Raw genomic sequence first — 15,077 nt, forward strand, 5'->3', positions numbered from 1 at the left:
GCTTACAAAATTATCAACCTCGTTCAGGGCTCTGACTGACAATACAATATTTCCAGACGTTTAAACAAAATGCTGCAAATCAGATGAAATTAATTATTCTTTCAGATAAAATGTTGCCCTCAGGTCACCTTTGCTGGCTTCCGGTTGATAATATTTCTTCTGTCCTCAGTGGCAGCTTATTAAAGGCTCCTGTGAGGAGAGAGTTCCTGTCATGTACACCTCCCAATCTGAAAGTAACCCATAGATTTTAGGTAGCTCCTAAATTCTATTTCTAGTCTCTGATGAATTCAGTGAAATGCAACTGGGTTTAATCTATACACTTGAATATTTTAAATGGGAAGAGAAGAATAAATTGTCTGAACATCCAGGTAAGTGATGTGTGGACTAATGTCAATGACAATAGGGGTTGGGGAAGATGACATCTGTAATTCCTGAATCTGTTGGATGAGTGGCCTGGTTAGCACAATGCCTTTACAGCACTAGCGATCGGGACCAGGGTTCGAAACCCACACTGACTGGAAGGACTTCGTATGTTCTCCTTGTGCCTGTGTGGGTGTTCCCCAGGCCCTCCGGTTTCCTCCCACCCTTCAAAATGTACCGGAGCTGTAGGTTAATTGGGTATAAATTGGGTGGCACGGACTTGTGGGCCAAAATGGTGCTGTAAGTCTAAATTTAAATTTAAAACATTACAGCTCCAGTGTTTAGAGCTTATGTTACAGACAGTAAAAAGAGAGCACTGAAATGCAGCTGTCATCATAAATAGTTTTGTTAGCACTGGGCTGCTGTGATCTTTAAGTTAGAGAGGAATGCAGAGACAAACTGATTCTCAGAGTGAGCCATGGATAGCCATGGGATGAAATTAAGGACTGGGGAGGGTCAGATTCTCCACTGGCTGCTCTTCTGTAAGACCAAGTTAGTCCTAGGTTAGTTCTGTGTGAAAAATGGAGAACAGACCCTGAAGGAAGAGCAGGTGTCAACTTTAATAAATTATTTTCATGTTTGCCTGGTTCTGGGATGTGTAGCCCCTTTTTGTCCAAAGTGGTGGATGATCCATTTCATACACAATTGCTGGCAAAGGAGGGGTTAAATGTCTAACAATTCAGCAGAGGGACACAGATGCTTTTCCAGGCTCATGAGTTTCTTCAATTTTTACAAGGCAATTTGAGGTCTGATATCAAGAAATACCACATAGTCTCAGATAGAGAGACAGCATGGGAACAGGCCCTTGGCCCCATGTTAAAAGTGGACCTAATGTTGTTTGAAAACCAACATGAATACAGCTGGACAGACTTTGAATTACTTTGAAAAGCATGAGAACTCCGTTACAGCAAGAAGCACTACTACAGGCAGCTAATCTCACCCCAAGAGAGACTCCTCATGGCTTATAAATCATATCTTTTATACCTTCAGATCCCTAGACTCCTCCATATAAGTACATATTCCTTAGAATTCTCTTGAGATTCATTAATCAGGGTCATGTCCCTTACCCAATAGTTAACAGTCTTTTACCAAGCTGAGTTATCAAAACAGACCATGAACATTCTCCGTGATGTTATTTTGGTTACTACTGTACTTTAAAACTTACATTCACACACTGAGTCCACGCAAGTGCCCACCAATACTAATTCTACTCAAATCCCATATTATTCTCCTAATATTCCCTCATATTCAATACTTGGAATACATTATTCAATAGTGAAGTGGAAGGAAATACCTAGAATAATTGAACAATATGATTTCTGCTGTGTGGAGAATAAAAAAATAAAGTATTTTTCAATCTGTATTAAAATTCCGAATTGTCTTCTTTATCCATAATTGTCTTATAGAGGACCAAATTGGGCAGATTTCTGCAGAAGATTGCTAACCGGTGGCCCCTGCTGGTGAACGTGTTAATAGCTATCAGGGACTGACAACGTGGAGTTTGATTTCCCCTCTGTGATCTGTGGCCTCTGAGGTTGACTCCAGAAGCCAATTTGTTGCAAATTGACCTTTCTACAACCACAGTCAGAAATACAGAAACTGAATTTAGTAAAAACATTGCAATGCTGGAGGAACCCCGCAGGTTTTTTTTAGCATCTATAGGAGACAAAAATATTGCCAACTTTTTGGGCCTGAGCCCTTTTTCAAGGAAAAAAGACTGTTTAGGTCTTTTAGGCAACTATTGAGGCAACTGAATGTATCCTTGGAGGAACTGGGCAGCTGTTCCATTCACTCAGAAGCAATATGGTGGAAAGAAACAGCATCACTGATTTGCCTTCTTGAGTTGTGAATTAACAAATCTGTTACAGACAATAAAATCAATTTCCTTGCTTTGATGGAAATTGTAGTTTTATTACCGGCTCATGTCAAATCACACTGATAAATGCTCCATAGGAAACTAACAAAGCAATGAAAATCAAGCAGGCCAATTAAGTGATAAACCTTTCTAAAATCAAATATGATTTCTGTATTCATAAGTCGAGGAAATTTTGCCGAGAAAAAGAATCGAATGAACTTAGCCCAGATTCCACCGCCCATCCTAAAAACTTCTCAGATAAATTCTAAATGACACAATTCCATAGATGGTTCACTTTTGATACTTATTTTCTTCCCTGGATGGGGATGCACCAATGGACTCTTGACTATTTTGTCAGGGTAGATGATTCTAGAACTAGTGGGCTGAGAGGGACCAGAGAGGCAACTTTTCACTCAGAGGGTGGTCTGCATGAAGAGGATGGCCCATGTGCAGAGGGTGGTCCACATGCAGAGGATGGTCCACATGCAGAGGGTGGTCCGCATGAAGAGGGTGGTCCACATGCAGAGGGTGGTCCACATGCAGAGGGAGGTCTGCATGAAGAGGGTGGTCCACGTGCAGAGGATGGTCCGCATGCAGAGGGTGGTCCGCATGCAGAGGGCAGTCGTATGCAGAGGGTGGTCCACATGTGGAATGAGCTGCCCTATGTATTGTGACCACAAATGTGCACAATACATAATTCAAAAGAGATTGGACGAATCTATGAACAGGAAGGGTTTAGAGAGAGACCAAATGCATCCAAATGCCAGCTTGGTCAGCATGGACAAGCTCAGCCAAACCACCTATTCCATGCTGTACGACTCTGATTTGATGACTCTTGTTTTTTAAATTTTATTTAAACTTTTGTACAACTGGCAGAGCTGGGGGAAATGGAGGGGATGGAGTTACTTCTGTAACGTATGCTCTGTCCCTCCACTGTCAAAATTCAGTTTCAGATTTATTGTCAGAGTACATACTCAACATCACATACAACCCTGAAATTCCTTTTCCTGAAGGCATGGCAGAATTACCGCTTATTAGAAGTGCAAAACTATACTGTACACTATGTACACATGTAAACAAATGAAGAAATGTAAACAACTCATTTTAGATTCCAATATAGAAAAAAACGCCATCCTTTGCATTATAGCAGCTATTCCCTCTTCCACTTCTGTGCACCATCAACTCCCAGAGAGGTGCTCAATACCTAACAAACTAAATTTAAAAAGCACAAAAGGAACTGGAAATAAAGGGCAGATCTGCTCGTGAAAGACCGGTTCATAGTTGAGGTGTGGATGCTGCAGTCAACCTGAAGAAAGGAAGACAACTTCAAATGCCACTTAAGATTTTAAATCTCTGGGCCGTCCCTTTAATCAGCTTGAATATGATGATTACAGAATGCTTAATCTCCATTCAGTGATTGGCATCAGAAAGCTGGAATATTTAGTGTGATCAGAATCCACGAAACAGATTTTAATATAGGTATTAAAATGATTGTGGGAGAAAAAGAATGGAAGAAATGAAGCATCAAAGGAGAAAATCAAAGAGGAAAATTGGGAAGAAAAATGTGTGGAAATAAGAGTTACCATATGGGATACTCATTCATTTGGGAATAGATGAGATAGATGCAGGTAAGTTGGTTCCATTGGTGTGGGACACCAGATGAGGGGACATTGATTTAGGGTGGGTATGAGGAGGAACTGCTTTTCCTAGAGGGGGTGAATCTGTGGAAATCACTGGCCATTAAAGCAGTAGAGGTGACCTCAGGAAATATTTTTAAGACAAGGTTGGATAGTTATCTATATAGAAGAAGAATTAAGGGATCTGGGGAAAAGGCAGGTCGGTGGAGATGAGCCTCTCATAAGATCAGCCATGAACTCACTGAATGGCGGAGCAGGCTCGACGGGCCAGATGGCCGACTCCTGCACCTATTTCTTATGTTCTAATGTTTTATGATAATAAATCTTCCTTCTAGGTACAAAACTCTGCTGGTCTGGATGGATAAAAAAAACCTATCATTTCTGATCTGCAATTGGCTGTTGGATGGACACAGGCAACACATTAGGTGCACGTGGTTCATATTTGCTTTGCTGAGATATTACTCAGTGAAATCATTTGAAACAGTTTATGTGGAAATCTAGGATTAAAAGCATGAATCGGTGAACATATTTTACAATGGATGCAAAACTGTTTGATTGTTAGAGGGTGAAGGTATATCATTGGGTCTCAGAATATTCTAATATGGAGCAGTGTAAGGACCATTCTCCAAAAGCTGGGACAAGAGATGAAAATGCAGATTAATTCTGAATCATCTAGTTCCCTTCCTTCCAACACAGTTAGAGAAGTGGTTAGTCCAATGCTGTTACAGTGCCAGTGATCGGGGTTCGAATCCAGAAATGTCTGTCAGGAGTTTGTATGTTCTCTCCGTGTCTGTGTGCTCTGGTTTCTTCGCACCCTTCAAAACATTTTGGGGATGTAGGTTAATGGGATTATTTGGGTGTCATGGCTCATGGATCAGAAGGGCCTGTCACTGGGCTGCATGTTTTAAAAAAAGCCATCGTGCTAGGAGACGTTACAAATATTTTTTTCTGAAACCCCTACACATAAAAAATACCCCAGATGACAGAAATCTGAAATGATTGAATGAAAGCTTTTAAAGAAAAGCCATCAACCTAACATGTCAACACTTATTTCTCTCTCCACATATACTGCTTGACCTGCTAAATATTTCCAACATCCTGGGTTTTTATGTCTTGAGAGTATTCGCAATTTATTGATTTAGGTGGGATTGACCATTGCAAAAGCATTCCACAGTGACAAGATATTTAGTTTTTTTAGGCAATTGAGAAAGAAACACATGAAGCCCTGACTTATGTCATTTGAGATTTTGATTATAACCAAGTACAAATAAATGGTATCAGGGTTGGTGAACTGGTTAGTGCAAATCCTTCATTGCACCAGCAATTGGGACCAGGATTCGAGTCCCGCACTGTCTGTAAGGAGTTTGTACTTTCTCCCCGTGTCTGCGTCGGTTTTCCCCAGAGGGGGTCTCCGGTTTTCTCCCACTCTTCAAAACATACAGGGGAGTTTCGGGTAAATTAGGTGGCACAGACTCGTAGGCCGAAATGGCCTGTTACTGTGCTGTCTTAAATTTAAATTAAAAAATTAAAATGTTACTTCAAATGAAAAATTGTTGCAAACAAAACACATTTAAAAGAAGACATGAGTAATTCTTGAAATTGAGCAGTGGGGAAAAGGATGATTAGTTTTAGTCCTAGTCCTAAATGAGTAATCCTGATGACAGTATTAAGATAAGGCAAATGGATGCCCCAGTCATCAGTGATCTGGTGGGATAAGTTATTATCCGGGAGAGTAAAGGAGACCTGGCGAGAAATTCTTCTGACATAGTGGAACAGTAGTTCAAACAGTAGTGAAACATTGATTTAGGGTGGGTATGAGGAGGAACTGCTTTTCCCAGAGGGGGTGAAACAGTCGTTCAAACATTTGATTTGTGTTCTGAGTCTCCCTGGGCATTCTGCATTTGAGAGAAAGGCAATCAGACCAGTGGAAAATTTCTTCTAAATTTTCTCTAAGGTTGACCCCATGCAAATTGAAGCAACTGTCAATCGCTCCATGAATTAGGTTAATACCGATCTTCAGAGGAGGCCCGCTGGGTTGTTTACTGAGGGACTGATTGTCAAGGGGAGAAGGGGGGGTGAAAACTCAGCGCGATACTCGCAAGCTATAATCAGATTAACCAGGCAGCAAAATCAATGAAAAGGTCAATATTACCATCTTCCACAGCACAAGGTTTAAAGGTCCAGGAAACAGATGTTCTTCCGTTGCACAAATAAAGGCAGAACGGGCCGCTGTTTGTTTTAATAGATCATGTGTAATTCATTCTGCAAAGTAACAGTGAACATATGTTTGATTTAGCATGACCAGAACAAGCTTGTTTTTCCCTGTCTGAGCCATGTTTCAATTATACAGCACCGACCCCTCCACACACACACACACACACACACACACACACACACACACACACACACACACACGCGCGCGCGCGTCCCTGCAACAACACACAACTCCACACCTCCCTCTCGCTTCCTCTGATCAAACACCAGGAGCCCATCTGGTCTAAAGTTGTGTTACTTTAACTCCCATCGATTCTCGTCAAAAAGGAATCATTTCATCTTGGTTATGTCCTCGAGTTTTATAGGGCCACGTGTGGTCTCCCACCCTGTCTCTATCTCTCTCTCTCACACACACTTGTGTGTGTGCGCACGCTTTTGGATGAGGGGGGGGAGGGTAAGGGTTGGTTTGGTCTCAGCACCTGATGTTTATTGGAGCACAGCTCTCTCCCTGGCCCCAAAACTGAGAAAGGCCTGTGTCAAAGCTGAACGTCAGGTTTATAGTCTGTGGCTTCACAATACCCTTTCATTTATTCATCCCCTTCTCATTGACGCAGCTGACTGCTTGATTAGAATGGGTAACACAGGAAGCTGTGGTCACGGAGACCTTTTGCAATTGCCATTGTTCTTGGGTTGGAACCGCCTAAACAAGACATTCGAGCAGGGGAGGCATCACACAGGGGTTAAAAGAGTGCGCCCCCACTCCCACACTGACATGTCCGTCCATGACTTCGGTACTGTCCCACTAAGACCACCTGTAAATTGGAGGTGCAACACCTAATTTTCCATCTGGGCACTGTCCAACCAGATGGCATTAACATTGACCTCTCCGGTTTCTGCTAGCCCACTCCCCATTCTCCCTCTCTTCCCCACCCCTCTGTCTTCTTTCCTCCAGCTCTCCACCCCTTCCCTCTCCATTCACAGAGCCATCCCCGCTCTTGCTGGTGTTTTCTTCCCCCCTTATCCACCCATTACTTCCTCCATGTGGCACTGTGCTCCTTCTTCTGCCCCCATCCTTCCCACTTAGTTCGGATCTCTGCCTACATTTTGCTCATACATTGATGAAGGGCTCAAGCCCAAAACATTGGTCATGTACCTTTTTCTTTGCTATTTGAAGTACGCTGTTTAGCCTGCTGAGTTTCTCCAGGTTTGTGTTTATACTTCAGTCATAGTGTCTGCAGACTGTCATGTTCTTTTTCCATCACACTGGAGCCAGTAGTCACGTTACTGGCCAGCATCAATAACTCCTGCAGAAAAGAGCTAGTGCATCATGCCACATAAAGCGAGCCTTTTGACCCACCAAGCCAAAGTCGAAAACCAAGTCAACCTTCTCTAACGATCCCATTTGCCAGCATTTGGTCCATAGCCTCAGCAATCCTAGATTCTTCCAACATCTTGGGCATGCACCACCCAACTCAGATCAACCACCAGTGCTGAACTCTCCCCACCATCGAGGACATCCGCAGGGAACGCTGCCGTTGGAGAGCAGCAGCAATCATTAAGGACCCACACCAATCAGCACACGCTCTGTTCTCGCTGCTACCATCAGGAAAGAGGTATTGGTGCCACTAGACTCTCACCACCAGCTTCAGGAACAGCTGTTACCCCTCCACCATCAGACTCCTCAACAATAAACTCAATCAGGGACACTTACTTTTGCAGTTAATTGAATTTTTGCACAGTTTGTTTTCATTTCTTTATTTGTTTACATGTGTTTATGCTGAGTACAGTTTTTTTGCACTACTAATTAGTGGTAATTCTGCCTGGCCCACAGGAAAAATAATTGAGGGTTGTATGTGATATCAAGTATTTACTCTGACAATAAATCTGAAATCTGATGAAAATGCTCTTTCTTAGCTCCCTTCTAAACTTCTTATCCTTGACCTTAAATGCATGCCCTGTTGTTTTGGACAGTTTCTCCGTGGGGCAATCTCATGCAAGTGTCCCACTGATCTCAGACAGGATGACAGGGGAGACAGTGGTGCCAATTTCGGCGATCACTGCTACTTGCCATTTACTCCTGACCGTAGGTACTCACTGGGTTAGGACCAAAAGACCCGAGCAGGGAGCACAGTTCTGGAGGTACCTCAATGGCAAGCGACTGCTCGACGGAGAGGCACCAGCAGGAACGTGGAATAATGTGCCTGGTTCCTGGGGCGATCGATAAGGGGACGATGTTGGTGATGATCCTGGATTCTGGATTTTCCACAAAACTGACTGTTTTTTTTCTCTCCAATGATCTAGCTCTGATTCCTATGGAGAGTGTTCGCTAGTTGTTGGCAGAACCATGGCAAACAATTCACCCACCCCCCCACACCATAGAACCACAATCAAATAATACCAAGTGTGTCTCTGGGCTTTATTTACATAGAATTAAAACGTAGATCATTTACCATCAGTTGCAGCCTGCAGAGAGTTTAATCGTACGCTTCCATTGGATGTCCACGCAACCCATATAATGAAGACAAGCCGCATTAAAGGCCAACTTAACGAATGTTCTCCATCAACAATCGACTCGCTTTCTTGATGTGAATGAAATACTGACGTTTTGCCCAGTATTGACACCTCCTGGGCACGACTCGACAAGGATCGTGCCCCCATACAATTATCCCCAAGATCTAAAAGAGAGTCAGAAACAAACAGTCACTGGAAGGGTTTATGCCATTTTACTGGTCTTTAGGACATATCCAGACTGGTTCACACACCATGATTACTTTGATGTGTTCCTGCTTCTTATCTTAGAAGAAAATTTAATTTACATGCAGCGCACTTTCTTGAGCAGTAACACCACTGCTGAATGTGGGCTACTGTTGAATTGTTGCTTTAAAAAGCAACCTGCTGGTGGAACTCAGCCGATTGGGCATTATCAGTGGGAGTTAAAGATTGGTCAGCGTTCCTGGCCGGAACCGTTTCTCGAGACTTGCCGGAGAGATCCGGCCCGAAAGGTTGATTATTGTTTTTCTCCCACTGATGATGCCTGGTTCTTTTTTTTGTTCTAGATTCTAGCATCCCTCGTGTATTCCCAGTCCTCACGTTGCAAACTGGGCAGCAAAATAGTGCTCAGTGAGCGCACACAGACCCCCATGTGACAAAGTGAGGACCATCCGTTTCGGTGATGCAAGGCGAGGATGAAACATTGACCTCAGGATACAGGAGAACTGCAATGTTCTTTGAATAGTGTCATGGGATCTACCTCAGAGGGCAAATGGGCGCTCACCCTAAAGGTTCATTTAAAATATTAATGCGCTACCCGTTCAATAATACTGTTGTGTCAGTATTCTCCTTCAAATCCGATTTGAACAACAGTTAGGGGGCATTGTGACATCTAAATGCCTCGGATGTAGGTGTGATAAAACGATTTATTTTTAGCCAAAGTTTAGCTGGAAATATGGTCTCCTTATATTTTTTACCCATTGTAAATTCTCTCTTTGGTAAATCGTGAAAATACTCTGTCAGATCTGTCTGTCCAAGCAATGGTTTCCTGAGAACTCTCGTGGGAAATGCTCTATTGTTTTTTAGTCAACAAGTTGAATTTTATTTTCTTAAAGCTGAATACCCAAGTTTTCTACTCAACAATTACAAATAAGCTGCTTAAGTTAAAAGATGCAAGCTAGATCAAATAAATGCCAGCATTTTATTTATGACTCATTCCACTTCAGACCTCAACATTTTAAAAAAGGACACAAATACTGTCAAAATAATCTCACGCCCAAAATATTTGGTAAGTAAACTCTTGCCCGTTCTATCTCAACAAAATTAAATTGGGTGAAATCTGTACAGTTTTGGGTGAAGAATTTGTCCCCAGCTAGATGCAGTGTAATACTTTGAGAATATGACCATTATCAAGTACAGGAAATTTCAATACAGTTCACATTACATATCAAAAATAGTTTAGGAAAATAAAGCAAAATTCAAAAGAAAAATTGTTCATGACAACAGAATATTATAAACTTTTCATTCTCCATGTTGTGGTGCTTCCAGTCAACTATTTTAAACCTTTTTTATTCTTCATTCTCAAACCATTCCTATCTTGTAGCTATGGTGTTTCCATCATGTATGTTATTTTGTAGTTCAGCTCTTAATTGGTTTGAAAAATCATCTTCCACATAGTCATCATCCCAATTGTCTTCCCAGGCATGAGCATCTTCCTCTTCATCTATACCTGTCCAGCCTTCTGCTGGAAACTTCTTGAACTCATCATCCTCTTCCAGCAAACTCAGGTCAACCGGTGCCTTTGTGACTCAGACCAACTCCTGCACTGGATGCTGGGATTAATGGCGCTCTTCCAGCAGACATTCCATCTTAGTGGCTCATCACTTGAATCACACCCAGTTGGGAGATCATTTGTGGAGCACTGATAGCTCGTGTTGATCCCGAAAGCAAGTAACTACAGAGATTGGAAATTTGAAATGAAAATATTGGATAGAGCAGGTCCTGCAGTAGAGCTAATGTTTCAGATCAATTATCTTTTATCAATAAACTTTGCTTTTCTCTTCAACAATGCTGCCCAATCAGCTGAGCATTTCCTGCATTTTCTGCTTGTATATCAGTTGCCAGTTGTGGATTGAGTGGTGAGTTCCTTCTTTCTTGCATCTCATGGTTTCTTCCATGGACAAAGAACGTTACCGCACAGTACAGGCCATTCGGCGCTTGATGCGCTGACTTAAATATTCCTACCAAAAAACTCCCTTCCTACCTTGTAACCCTCTATTTTTCTTCTATCCATGTGCCTGTCTAAAAGTCTCTTAAATGCCCCTATGGTTCCAAACTCCTCCACCACCCCTGCCAATGCATTCTAGAGTGTTCCGGGTTCCAAGCACAGTCTTGGTGAAAGAAAACTTTCTCAGATCTCCTCTAAATCTTCAATTCAGATTTATTGTCAGGGAACATACATGATATCACATACAAACCTCAGATTCTTTTTCCTGTAGGCATGGCAGAATTACCACTAACTGGTGGGTCAAAAAAAAACTGTACACTGTGTATATATGTAAATAAATAAAGAACTGTAAACAGATAACAAATGTAAACAAACTTGCTGTGCAATAAAGAGAGAATAAAAAAGAAAATCAATAAAGCGCAAAGAGTCCTTAAATGAGTCTCTGATTGAGTTGGTCATTGAGGAGTCTGATGGTGGAGGGGAGCAGCTGTTCCTGAACCTGGTGGGGTTAGCCTTGTGGCACCTACACCTCTTTCCTGATGGCAGCAGGACGAACAATACTTGTACTGTGTGAATCTGAGGAATGTATTCATAGATATCTTCAATATCACACTTCAGCAGGGCATGGTACCCACCTGTTTCAAACAGGAGTCAACCAAGAAGAGTGCAGTAACCTGTCTTAATGACTATCGACCAGTTACACTGACGTCAAGAGTGATGAATTGTTTAGAAAGGCCAAGAAAGCCCAGCAGTGCCTCTACTTCCTGCGAAGGCCGAGGAAAGTCCATCTCCCACCTTCTATCTTCACTACATTCTAGAGAGGATGTATTGAGAGCATCCTGTGCAACTACATTACCGGCTGGTTTGGTAGCTGACCCTCCTCGGACCGCAAGACCCTAAAGAGGAGAGTGAAATCAGTGGAAAAGATCATTGGGAGCTCTCTTCCTACCATGAAGGACATCTACAACACTTAATGCAGGTAAAAGGTAATAAACATTGTGAAGGACTCCACATTCCCTTCATATAAACAGTTCTCTCTTCTGCTATCTGGAAGGAGGCACCATAGCACTCGGGCAACAGCTTTTCCCCCCAAGCCATCAGACTCCTGAACTCCCAGAACATATGTCGATAGGGTACCGTGAATTGTTACTGTATACATCTTAATTTTAATATTTTAATGTGTTTAACTTCTACTTTTATATTTATGTAAATATGGTCATGGTCCTGGAGAAACAGTATCTCGTCTTTGCCGTGCAACCATGGCATGAACGATAAATAAAGGTGACTTGAAAACTGATCAGCAAACTCCAAGACCAGGGAGTTAACATCCCACTGTGTAATTGGATCATGGATTTCCTTATCTCCAGACCACAATCAGTGAGGATTGGCAAGAACATCTCCTCCATAATCTCCATCAATACCAAAGTACCACAGGGCTATATTCTTCGCCCTCTGCTCTACTCACTTTAAAACTATAACTGTGTAGCTTGGTACGACAATAACACCATCTACAAATTTTCCGACAGTGGGTTCCATAAAGGAAGGGGATGAGACAGCAGCATTGGTGATGGAGATTGAAAACTTGGCTGAATGGTGCAACCACAACCCTCAATGTCACCAAAACTAAGGAACTGATTGTTGACTTCAGGAAGTGAAAGCCAGAGATATATAATCCAGTGATCATTGGGGGATCAGAGGTGGAGAAGATGAGCAAATTTAAGTTCTTGGGAGTCATCATCTTGAAGGACCCAACACGCCAATGGCATCTTGAAGAAAGCACGTCAGCGCCTCTACTTCCCCAGGATTTTGCGGAGGTTTGGTACGACATCAGAAACCCGGCAAATTTCGACAGATGTTTAGTGGAAAGTGGGCTGACTGGCTGCATCATGGTCTGGTATGGGAATACCTAAACCACTGAGCATAAATCCCTTCAAAAGGTAGTGGACACAGCCCAGGACATCACAGGCAAAATCCTCCCCACTATTGAGTCCATCTACAGGGAATGCCGCCGCCGGATGGTAGCAGCAATCATCAAAGATCCACACTACCCAACACACAACTCTGTTTTCGCTGCTGCTATCAGGAAAGAGGAATACATGCCATAAGACCCACACCATCAGTTTCAGGAACACCATCAGACTCCTCAACAACAAAGTCAATCAGGAACTCATTTAAGGATTCTTACTCATGCACTTTATTGATTTTCTTTTTGTCCTCTCTGCATTGCACAGTCAGTTTATGTTCGTTATCTGCTTACAATTCTTCATTTGTTTACATATTTATGCTGGGTACAGTTTATTATTTGCACAACCAATTAGTGGTAAATCTGCCTGGCCTGCAGGAAAAAAGAATCTCAGGGTTGTATGTGATGTGATGTCATATATGACAATAAATCTAGTAACTCTGTCTCCTCCAAATCAGAAGGTAATCATCGTCATTGCCATTTCACTCTAACACTATGAATGTGGAATTGAATCACCTTTTGGAAGACGAATTAAAATGCAATCTCTTTAGTCTACTTGGGTGAGTTACAAACTGTCAAGGCAAAGACTTGAGAATGAAATTCCATTTATATAGCAATATGAATTACAGAGGCAGAAAAATGGCAACAAGTCAATCAAAGAAACATTTGGTGAGCTGACAAAAATTGGTCCTTAAAAGGAGAGAGAGATGGAGTGGCCAAGAGTGCTGTCCAAGTAATTCCAGACTCTTGATGGAGGATGGGTTAAAGTGAGGTCAATGTACAAGACTAACATCTTTATATTTGTCAGGGATTGTAGGTTGAGGGAGACTGGAGGAATAATACAATGAAGGGATTTAAATGAATGAACAATTTTAAATGTAAGTCTTTGGTAAATCAGGTTAATGTCAGTCCATGTAGGACTAAGATTATAATGGACAACAATCTTTTATCAAAAAGTTTGCATCTGAAAAAAAAATTGGGGATTATGATGGACAACTTCAAGATAAACACCGAGATAGTTTCAGATTTCTGTATCACGTGGGAAGTTTGAGAAACATTCACTGAACTTTTATTGAATTTAGCATGTTTAATCATATAATGTACCCCTGAGCCAAGCTCTCAGGTTGACTGCACATGTTACACAACAATAGAGTTTGTCTTGGTCACCAATTTTACAACTGAAGTGGAGCTCATCGGCTTTCTTTATAAGTGCTTCGTCTGAGCCTTAAGCACATACTCACCACAAATTTAACACAATGTATCACAGCTGTTGAGACATTGACAAGACCTTTCTACTGTATTGAATCTTCGCGAAGACAATAAATGCTATTGCTAAGTATACTCGCGATGCTATTGCTTGAAGAACATGTGCATCCACATGTGTTCAATCTAAAAAAAAATCAATGTAATGCACAGCATCTGTATATGTGAGCTGCTTTTATAGCCTGCCTGCATCTATCCTGACTGAACATGCCCAGGTCTAAGACAACATTAACATAGCACCTGCACTGAGTGCATGGCCAGGCAGGCTTGGACTGACCAAAATTGGACTGGAAACCACACCAAGAAAAATGATCTAAAAAACGGTATGTGATAGGAAAAATTTTTGTGATCAGCAGTCCAAAATCCATTAAAAAGTGTTCAGGAAGCAAAATATTCATTGTTCAGTTTAGTTGGGTTCAGTCAAATGCTGCAAAACCTGCTGAACTTGCTATTTCTTTTATAAGGCTCGCTCTGCAGGCAGAGTGGAATTGGAGCTGGGCTAAGTCCCCTCCACGTGTCGAATGGGTAGAACGAATGGAGACGACACCAAGGATGTGAAGAGACTTTGAACGGTCGTCCTTTTTGTAAAGAATGAAATCTATTTTGGAGGGGAAAAGAATTGCACAGCCTAACGTTCCCTCTGCAGGCAAAGTGGGATTGGTGCAGGGTTAGGCTCCCTCTCCATGCAGAAGGCTTTTAAAACCAAAAATAGACTTTATTTACATTGAATTATTTACAAAATGAAACATTCTCAGTCCCTTCGCACCCTTTCCCCCCTCAAACCACAGAGATGGGGTGGGGGGGGGGGGTAAGGACAAGGTGCCACAATGTCGAGAGGAGGTGAGTGCTCACTGATGGAGGTAGGTGCAGGCTCCCACTCCCTCACAGGCCGAGCGCGGTTGGTGCAGGGTGACAGGCGCCGTGGCTGCAGGCCCAGCACACGCTGCCTTCTGGAACTCCGTCCCAGTGGAAGAACTCCGCTTCCTTCAATAGCAACCTGATACTGAC

The 15,077-nt window shown here is 42.3% G+C and overlaps 1 protein-coding gene across 5 annotated transcripts in view; it reads right to left on the reverse strand.

Moving 5' to 3' along the window:
* The window catches only part of kif7 (kinesin family member 7), a 145,101-nt gene that overhangs the window by 129,874 nt on the left and 150 nt on the right, over positions 1-15,077 (reverse strand). For 4 of the 5 annotated variants that reach the window (XM_069911885.1, XM_069911875.1, XM_069911874.1 and 1 more), the window contains exons 2-4: positions 8,577-8,801; positions 7,280-7,430; positions 6,065-6,174 (exon numbers count right to left, since the gene is read on the reverse strand). The gene's annotated coding sequence lies outside the window, so the exon portion shown is untranslated. Of the gene's footprint in view, positions 1-6,064; positions 6,175-7,279; positions 7,431-8,576; positions 8,802-14,921; positions 15,071-15,077 lie in introns of those variants that run through there. The other variant, XM_069911876.1, reaches the window with a different exon arrangement.

This window comes from Narcine bancroftii, chromosome 14, assembly GCF_036971445.1.
Source record: "Narcine bancroftii isolate sNarBan1 chromosome 14, sNarBan1.hap1, whole genome shotgun sequence".
In the NCBI taxonomy this organism is placed as follows: domain Eukaryota; kingdom Metazoa; phylum Chordata; class Chondrichthyes; order Torpediniformes; family Narcinidae; genus Narcine; species Narcine bancroftii.